The 9,799-nt window shown below is 39.2% G+C and overlaps 1 non-coding gene across 1 annotated transcript; it reads left to right on the forward strand.

Moving 5' to 3' along the window:
* The first annotated feature begins 8,683 nt into the window (after positions 1–8,683).
* TRNAE-UUC (transfer RNA glutamic acid (anticodon UUC)) lies at positions 8,684–8,768 on the forward strand. Its single transcript has one exon. It is a non-coding gene; the product is annotated as a tRNA-Glu (tRNA).
* Positions 8,769–9,799: the final 1,031 nt, after the last annotated feature.

Genomic DNA, 9,799 nt, shown 5'->3' on the forward strand with positions numbered 1-9,799 from the left:
AAGACAGAGTTTTTGAACCTGATCTCCCCTTACATGCTATAAGGGGAGTCTTGAGAGGAACACTGGACCAGTGTTTAGGAGCCTGCATTCTGTGCCATCTGAGTCACTTTTTTTGTGCTGTGATTTGAATAAACCATCCTGACCTCAGTTTCTCCCTCTATAAAATAAAAATTCTAGGCTAAGTAGTCTCCATAATTCTTCCAAGCTCTGTAGGCTATAAATTTATAAAATTGCTTATTGCCTTTTAAAACCATTGAAACCAATTGGTCCTAGCTACCTATGCAAATATGTGGTGACAAAATACTTATGGCGTGCCTGGGGTATGCAGATGGTCAGCCAGCTTTGCATCGTATGAGATTTGTGTGTGCTGGGAGAGGTGGGCCACAAAGCTCATTTCCAAGGAATTTACTTCCTAATAGTGTAGAAAAACTAGGTGGACACCAAGTCACAGGATTTTGAAATGGCCTGTGTCTCCTGGCCCCTAGTTCAATGCTATTTCATGCTATCTTATCTCAGGGCTAGCTTGTCTCAGGACTATCTTGTCTAGTCCGTGTTAGAACTCCACATATTAGATTGACAGGGGCCTACTAGCTAAGTGGTTCATGGAGCTCTTATTAAACTCCAAAAATTTTATTTAATGTCACAAAATGCCATTCTACTCTATTATTACTCATCTAAGACTGGTCTGTTTGCCATGAGAACAGTCATTCAACCTCTCTCTAATCAACATTAGTTGTGCTTCATCTCGCTTATAAAGCTACATGTCAACAAGGGCAAAATATTGTTATCAACTGGGTGCCCATGTGCTGATTGAGTTCATGGGGCAGTAAAATCAGAAAAGCCTTTCTGGAGACTGTGACTTTTGATCCAGAGTTCTAGAAAGGTGATGTTGTGAGTTGTTAGAGAAGCGAGGTTGTTTTTATTTTTTTTTTAATGTTTATTTATTTATTTTGAGAGAGAGAGAGACAGAAAGGGAGAGAGGGAGAGAGGGAATCCCAAACAGGCTCCATGCTGTCAGCACAGAGCCTGATGAAGGGTTTAAACTGATAAACTGTGAGATCATAATGTGAGCCGAAATCAAGAGTTGGACGCTTAACAGACTGAACTATGGAGGTATTCTGCTAGGTCGTTTTAAAGGGGGTGAATGTTATGTGCAAAGAGACCGAATAAAACTAATCAAGTGGTTTGGGTAGATGGCAGCCAGGTTGGCTGAAGTGGAGTGTAGGATGAAGCTGGGGGGAAGCCACCTGAGAACTTCCCTGCCGGTCTTTTTCTGCTCGGACTCTCTTGTTGGCATGAAATACTCCCCTTAAGCCCGGTGTTTGTTTGGAGTATGGAAGGAGCCCATGTAGGAGAGACATGAATGAGAGTATGACTCCGGTGGAAGTCATTTTAAAGAAACAGAGGGAGGGATGGCAAAATCATCACTGCAAGAATGTGTCCCCTTTATACAAAAGATATTCCATTTGCATATTTAGATTTCATGCTTCACTGTGTGCTTATTTGGTGGGGATGAGATAAAGTTGTAGAAGGAACTTAGAATTTCCTGACTTTTGAAAGTTAAGTCAGCTGTGACTTCCTATTAATAAAGTATCTTCATGGGCTTAATTTTCTTGAGGGTGTGTGTGTGTGTGTGTGTGTGTGATATTTAATGAAAAGAGAATAAGTAGGCAGCTGATTGATTGCAAGCAGTGTATTTACCTGAGTGTATCATTACTGAAATTACCATCGACATTAGAAGTGGAAAAACATCATGGTGTTTAGCGTCAGCTCTGGCCTCTTCCGGTCGCAACACAAACCTATTCAACAGAGTCATGACACTTCCTGAGCATCGATTTGGACATTGTCACGGGAATAAAGCACATAGCCACATTTCACAGAACATACCACAGATTCTCTCCAGCAAACTGTATTGGCCAAATGAAAAGGATTGCACACACACTACAAATCAATGTTAGTACTGGTTTGTGTTTTCTAGCAGAGCCATGGATGCAGCTTTCCTTCTTTGGTCTTCTTCTAAGCTTCTCTGCAGTCTTGCTTATTTGTGCTTGTAAACGCCCATGTACATCAACAGATACAAACAACAGAGACAACCTTGAGAAGAAGAAGGAAGCAGGGCTCTTTCTGCTTTCCTTTTTTTTTTTTAATAGCTAATTTCTTGGATTCCTTTCATTTAGTCTCTCTCATCTACCCAACCATGCATACACATATAACTGACATGAATTTCTCTGTAACAATCTTATACAAAAACACCACATTGCTTTATGTTTCTATTTCTAATTGCATTTATTGCCTAGGGTAGCTAAAGACCCAATACAAGGCATCATTGGAGGCCTCTGCAGTTGAGAATGGCCCAAGAGTCCAGTGGTATTTTGCAGTTTAAAAAAATTGGGGAGGGCCTCCAATTGTTTAAGCCATTGTGGTTACTGATGAGATGCACATTGTTCAAGCCCTTGTGGTCTATTCCAAGGCAGAGGTCCCTCTCTCAGTACCCGATGTGGTCATGACATCATTCTCCATGCCAACCAAGGCCATAGCTCCTGTGCTCAGGCTACAGCATTCCAGACTATCCCATCAGACATCCTGGACAGAAAATAGGAATTGGGGGCAGCTCCTTACACTTCCAGTTTCTTCTTTTAGTTTTGATGTCTTTTTCACCATTTACACTGAAAGCTACATCCATCTTTTTGGCTAGTAACAGATTCCAAGGCCTGAGTAGGGTTTCTGGCCGTTTCTGTTTTCATCTTCTACACCTAAAATTTCTGAAAGCCCTAAATTCAAAACTCAAGAATTTGTTTTATTTAGAATGGGGGGGGGGCAAAATCTGTCTTATTTCTCCTAGATCCTATTGAGAATATGGATTCATATTTTATTAGACTATCTTGCCACATATCTATTATAGGAATTTGGAGCACATGGGAATAAAAACAGGAAATTTTTTACCAGAGAGAATTGGCAAAATTTTAAATTTGTTTTTATTATTGCTGTTGATGTTGCTTAATGTTATAAGGTGCAAGAATTTTCTTAAGGCAGTGTGGCTGAAAAATTGAGTCAATAGGCAGGATCAACTAGCTGTTTCTACATCATGAATCTTCCAGCCTGTTGTTCCATTTATAAGTTATTAATTATTCTTCCATTCTGGTAGTGTGGTGGAGGATAGTGTGTCCCTTGAATTCTTGAAGAAGCAAAATGTTTTGCTTACTTCTCTTATAAGAATGAAGAGGTATTTAGAAAAAAGCAAATGGGGAAGTGCTTCCCAGAGAATTTTGTGAGAATGAGAACCAACTAAGTGTTGACAGTAATGATGTGTGTTTTGAGAATGAGTCCCTTTAGATGACTAAGTTTATCCTTTGGTCTGAAAAATGACAGTGATTGTACAATTAATTAGCATGTGCATCATATGTCCAAACAGCCTAAAATAAAGATGAGAGAGGCAATTTTTAAAAAATTTACGGGAGCCACTAACCATGAACCACTCCTCCCCAAATTAAGCAGAGTAAATATAACGTATATATAGTGTATTAGCTTTCAATTGCTGTTGTAACATACTGCCACAAACCTCACAGTTCTGTAGATTGGAGGTCCTGGTGGTACAGCATGCCTCAACTCGGTCGTCCACTTAGAGTCTCACAAAGCCAAAGTCAAGGTGTTGACAGGGATGTGTTGCTTTCTGCTTTCAAGTACATTCTTGTTGTTGGTAGAATCCAGTTCCTTGTGGTTGCAAGACTGGGATTTTGTCTTCTTGCTGGCTATCAGCTGAGGTCTACCCGTGGCTCCTAGAAGCTCTCTCTGGTCCTTGCACATGACCTCCATCACATGACTCTCTCCAGCAAAAGCTCTGAATCCTTGTCAATCTTAGAATGTCTTTAAGTCTTTCTTTTGCTGTGTCTCTTCTGTCTCTTGCTGGAGAAATTTCTCTACTTTTTACAGGCTCAGTTAGGTGAGTTGGGCTTACCCAGATAATTCAACATAATCTTTTAAAACCTATGGCCTTAATCACATCTGTAAAGTCCCTTTTGCCATATAATTAAGCATATTCATAGGTTCCAGAGATAGGGGTGGATATCTTTGGTGGGTCATTCTACCTACCCAAAATGCCATTTTTTTTTCTTGTGAAAAAGAAACACGAAACATTCAATTCAGCTGCTTTTAAATTAAAAAAGCAAAGAACACAATATAAGTAAAATTTGTAAACTTTATTTCAGTCCAATGAATGAATGGCAAGTTGGGATGGGCTTGGATGAATGGAGGTAACACAGAATCTAGAAGCGAGAATTTGTTTCAAAAGGGGGAAAAGGAAAGAAGGAGAGAGCTTTATAGATTTAGAAGGGCAGAGCCATAGAAAGGGGGGGGGGAAAGGGAAGGAAAAAGAAAGGGAAAGGAAGAGATGGAACTAGAAGTAAAGGTGGAGAGAAGATGAAAAGGGGAGGAACAATATATAAAGGTTAAGAAAGATACAGAATTATCCAAAAGAAGTAAAATCAGGATTTCAGGGAGCTATCTGAAATCCCTGTCCACTGCAGCATTATTGTAAATAGCCAAGACATAGAAACAACCCAAATATCTGTTGACAGAAGAATGGAAAAGGAAAATGGAAAGGAAAATGGAAATATACATATACATATATATATATATATATATATATATATATATATATATATATATTTAAAATGGAGCACCTGGGTGACTTAATCTGTTAAGCATCAACTTTGGCTCAGGTCATGATCTCACGGCTTGTGAATTCGAGCCCCACATCAGGCTCTGTGCTGACAGCTCGGAGCCTGAAACCTTCTTCAGATTCTGTGTCTCCCTCTCTCTCTGCTCCTCCCCCACTCACGTTCTTTCACTCTCAAAAATAAATATAAACATAAAAATCTTTTTAAAAAAGAACGAAATCCTACCATTTGTGACAACATGAATGAACTGAAAGAACATTATGCTAAGTGAGATAAGCCAGACAGAGACAAATACTGTATGATCTCATTTATACATAAAATCTAAGAAAGTCAAGTTCATAGAGCTAGAGAATGGAATAGTGGTTGCCAGAGGGTGGGGGATGGGGTGAAGAAAAGGAGAGAGGTTGGTCAAAGGTCTAAGCTTTTAGTTATAGGATGAAAAAGTTCTGGGGATCTAATGTACAGCATGGGTGTTAATAATACTGTATTATATATCGAAGTTGCTAAGAGAGTAGGTCTTAAGTGTTCTCTCCACACCAAAAAAAAAAAAAAAAAAAAAAAGAAAGAAAGAAAGCTATCTATGTTAGGTGATGCATGTACTCATGAACTTGATTGTGGTAATAATTTCAAAATGTATACATACATCCACCCATTGTGTTGTACACCTTAAAAACATACAATTTGTATTTGTCAATTATACCTTAATAAAACTGAAAAAAAAGAAAGGTATATAAAATATTTAAAGAGGAAAAGAAATGTATGAGGGCATGTAGATAAGTTCAAGTAGACTGTAAAGTGAAGGTCTTTAGGACATTTAGGGCCTTTGTTCTCTATTAGGGTGACCATATGAACACAGTTCCAGGTTACACTGGTTGTCCTAACGTATTTGTGACTAGCAGCCCTTCACACTCATAAGTGTCCTGATTTGGACCATATATTATAAAGTAATCCTCCCTTAATAGGGTTCCATCTGGAAGGCATTTTTTTTTTTTGTAGCTTTTAACATGGTATCAGGACATCTGCTTCACGTGCATTTGGTCTTAGAATTCTGCAAAATGCATGACATTCATTAATGACTGACTCAGGTCTCTGAATCAAGTTTCTAATTCCTGAACTCATCTCCTGTTTGTTTGTCTCCAACATTCACATCTGTAAGCTCTATTAATGGTATTAGAAAATGGCTGTGTTTGTTTCTTTAAACAAATTTCCTTTTTCCTCTTGATATATCATCATATAACACACAGTTTACAATGTAATCTTATGCTTTTTGCAAAGAGAAAAATGAAAACGTATTATCTCTTAGATATTAAAATATGATTTCTAGTATTTTAGTTTTTCCACATTAAAACCTCAGCTTTTCCATATCATTTGGATGTACTTTAAATGATTTAAATTCTTAGAAGTCATATTCATGTTTGCATGCTAATTAATCTGTATTGATGGACACATGTATAAATAATGATGATAAATAAAAGAATGGGTGACCAACAGAAAAATTAACTCTGGCTTTAATGAGGCTGTATTTCATGCTTTTGGTTATTACACAACATATAAAGCTCTTGCCTTATAGTTATTATACTCAGCAAGGCTGGTTATTTGATTATGAGATAGTTTCAATATTGGTTTAAGTAAAATTGATTTTCACGGACTACAGTTTAGTTCTGAATAATCTGTGTATTATTCTGAATTGTAATGCCTTTAGGAAATAGCAGATAAAGGAAATACCCAATTTGCCATAGATTACCATGGCATGCTTTTCCCAGGTCTAGTAACATGGCAAGGTGGTTAACAAAAGCAATCTTGAGAGTCAGGCAGATGGACCTTGGTCCTTAGCAGCTGTGTGTCCTCAGTCAAATGGTTCCTCTTCTCTGATGCTTAGTATCTTTATGTGGAAAATGAGGATATCATTATCAACCTGGGCAAGTGGAGTTGATATGCATTAAATGAGATTAATGAGAAATCCCCAGTACAGTCGCTGATACTCAGGCAGACTTCAAAAATCTTGCCTTTTGGGTTGACTAGTACTCTAGTATGTTAACCTTAATCTTTGTCACTCAACCTGAACTTAAACCTTAATTTTGTGATGAAAAAGTTGGTCTATTTAGATTTCACATCCTTTTATATTGTCTTACTTTATTTGAATTTTTTTAAGTTACATCCTCAGGGTCTACTAAAAGAAGTTTAAGTGTTTTATAGGATCATAAACATAAATGTTTGCTAAGTGAATAAAAAATGTATTTTTAAAAAGATTAGGGATTGAAATTTCATAACAAGGCCAGAAACAATAGAATTTTATTATTTACATTAGATTTGTCATTTCAGTAGCAAATGCTCGCCATCGAAAGGCGAAGAGCCTAATGTTAGTCATTCTTCTCAAGAGTAGCAAAAATCTCTTTATGTTACATGTTTTTTGGAATAAAATAAAATAGTTTTGATTGGTGATTTGGGAGCAGAGTCACAGTTTCCCTACGGTTCCTTTGGTGCCTCGTTTATGACTCCTTTGAGATGCCATTGTCCATGGTATTGACCTCTAAACAGACTGTGCTCCATCCAGTTCAAGTATTTGTGCTGGCCCAGGGTGCCAGGCTCATAAGGAGTGCCCTCTGGTTTGTAGCTGCTGCTTTTCTGTGTTGGGTCTGTTGTCATTTTAAAGCTCTTCTTAGACTCCTCAAATGCTCACAGGGCCCATTTGTTCCTGGGTACAATTTTTTAAACACTCCTATTCAGTGTCTTGTTTCCTGCTGTGGTTCAGAGGTTTTTGAAATGTTTCTTGGCCCAACTCACTCCTGGTTGTTGAAATTCAAGTCCCCTACAGTGGTAGCCATTCCACAGAATTTTAGTGATCACCTCCTCTTTAGTAAAATCTCAGTCTTCTCTTGTGTTTCTCTTTTACTCTCACAATGCTACTATACTCACAACACTTCAGATGCCAGTGGCAAGTACAGATTGTCCCTGTGCTTCTAACCAACTGGCTACAGATTCCAGGTTCCAATGACTCCCCTTCTTATGTTCTGTTCACTCAGAGGAAAGGTATAGATTATCGTTTTATTGTAAAAGGATATGGCTCGGGGATGGCCAAATCGAAGAAATGCACAGGGAAAGGTATGGGGAAGAGGTAGGGAGCTTCCGTGCCCTCTCTGAGCACATCACTCTCAAAGAACCTCCATGTGCTCACCAACTTGGAAGCTCTCCTAACCTTCCTAATTGGGTTTTTATGGAGGCTTCCTCACATAGTCATGATTGAATAAATCACTGACCATTGGCATTTGACTCAACTTGCAGCCCCTCTTCCTTTCCTGAGGTCAGAGGTGGGACCAAACTTCCACCTCTCTAATCACAGGCCCAGGCAATTAGTTATAGTCCTCAGGTTACCTAGCAGCTCTCCAAAAGTCACATCATTAACATAACAAAAGATACATTAATCACTCTCATCACATAGGAAATTCCAAGGGTTTTAGGGGCTCTATGCCAGGAAAGAGATGATGACCAAATTTGTATTTCTCCTTATAAATCTCAATATCATACCTCTTAAGTATAGACTCCTATTGTAGGCACTATAGGGAAATAAAGTTGAATATGACTTGATAACTGACTTCAAGAAGCTTCAAATCTGGTGGGAGATGGAGGGGAAATTAGTAAACAGATTTGGGAACGTGAGACGAATAAACTAAGTATTGTACGAGAGATACAAGTAATGTGCTGAGTCTACAGCAATGACTCAACCCTGGCTACCCAGAAGAATCACCTGGGAGAAGGGAAACTTTTTTTTTTTTTAACGTTTAGTTATTTTTGAGACAGAAGGAGACAGAGCACGAGTGGGGGAGGGGCAGAGGGAGAGACACACAATCTGAAAGAGGCTCCAAGCTCTGAGCTGTCAGCACAGAGCCCGATGCGGGGCTCGAACCCATGAACCGTGAGATCATGACCTGAGCCGAAGTCGAATGCTTAATGGACTAAGCCACCCAGGTGCCCCAAGAAGGGAAACTTAAAAATCTTGGTACAGGGGTGCCTGGGTGGCTCAGTTGGTTGAGTGTCTGACTTTCGCTCAGGTCATGACAGCCACGTTCGTGGGTTCAAGCCCCACATCGGGCTCTGTGCTGACAGCTCAGAGCCTGGAGCCTGCTTCAGATTCTGTGTCTCGTTCTCTCTCGGCCTCTCCCCTGCTTGTGCTCTCTTTCTCTCCATCAAAAATAAATACACATTAAAAAAAAATATTGGTGCAAATGCTCAATCCCAGATATATTCGGAAGCTCTAGGGCTGGAAGTCAGGGTGTCAGTGTTTGAAGTCACCAGGTGATGCCAATGTACAGATGCAGCTTAGAAATACTGGCTTAAATATGGACCTCACATATTCTAACTGGCTGTGCAGCCGGGCAGTAGTGAAGTCTTAGACACCTTTGTTTTTGTTGATTTCTTGCACTCATCTTCATGCTTCATATTGGATTTTGAGGGCTTCTTGTTTCAGTGTTGTAGCCATCAAACCTCGTATAATTAGTATATATTTGTTAATATATATATTAAGTAAATATATACACTTAATAAATATTTGCTGTTGTTTTATATATATATAACTAAATATATATATATATATATATAAAACTAAATATATATACTTAACTATTTGTTGATAGAGGAATACCCACTTTTTAATGCCTCCTCCTTTTTTTTTTTTTTTAAATTTTTTTTTTTCAACGTTTATTTATTTTTTGGGGGACAGAGAGAGACAGAGCATGAACGGGGGAGGGGCAGAGAGAGAGGGAGACACAGAATCGGAAACAGGCTCCAGCCTCTGAGCCATCAGCCCAGAGCCCGACGCGGGGCTCGAACTCCCGGACCGCGAGATCGTGACCTGGCTGAAGTCGGACGCTTAACCGACTGCGCCACCCAGGCGCCCCAATGCCTCCTCCTTTTAACAACAAACATTTATTGAACAGCTGCTATGTTTGGGGTACTGCACTAAGTGGTGGCGATAGGGCAGCAATTGCAATCCAGTCTCTGCCTGGATATTTTCTGTTTCCCACACCATGCTTTCCCTTCCATCAGAACCATCTGGGAAGCTTGTGAATGCAGCACACTTTTGGATCCCTAGCCAGCCTATTAGTGAGTCTCTGAAGCTCAAGTCC

The sequence above is a fragment of the Lynx rufus genome, unplaced genomic scaffold, assembly GCF_022079265.1.
Source record: "Lynx rufus isolate CCGP_SWC_20201006 ecotype Redwood Valley unplaced genomic scaffold, mLynRuf1.p SCAF_7, whole genome shotgun sequence".
In the NCBI taxonomy this organism is placed as follows: domain Eukaryota; kingdom Metazoa; phylum Chordata; class Mammalia; order Carnivora; family Felidae; genus Lynx; species Lynx rufus.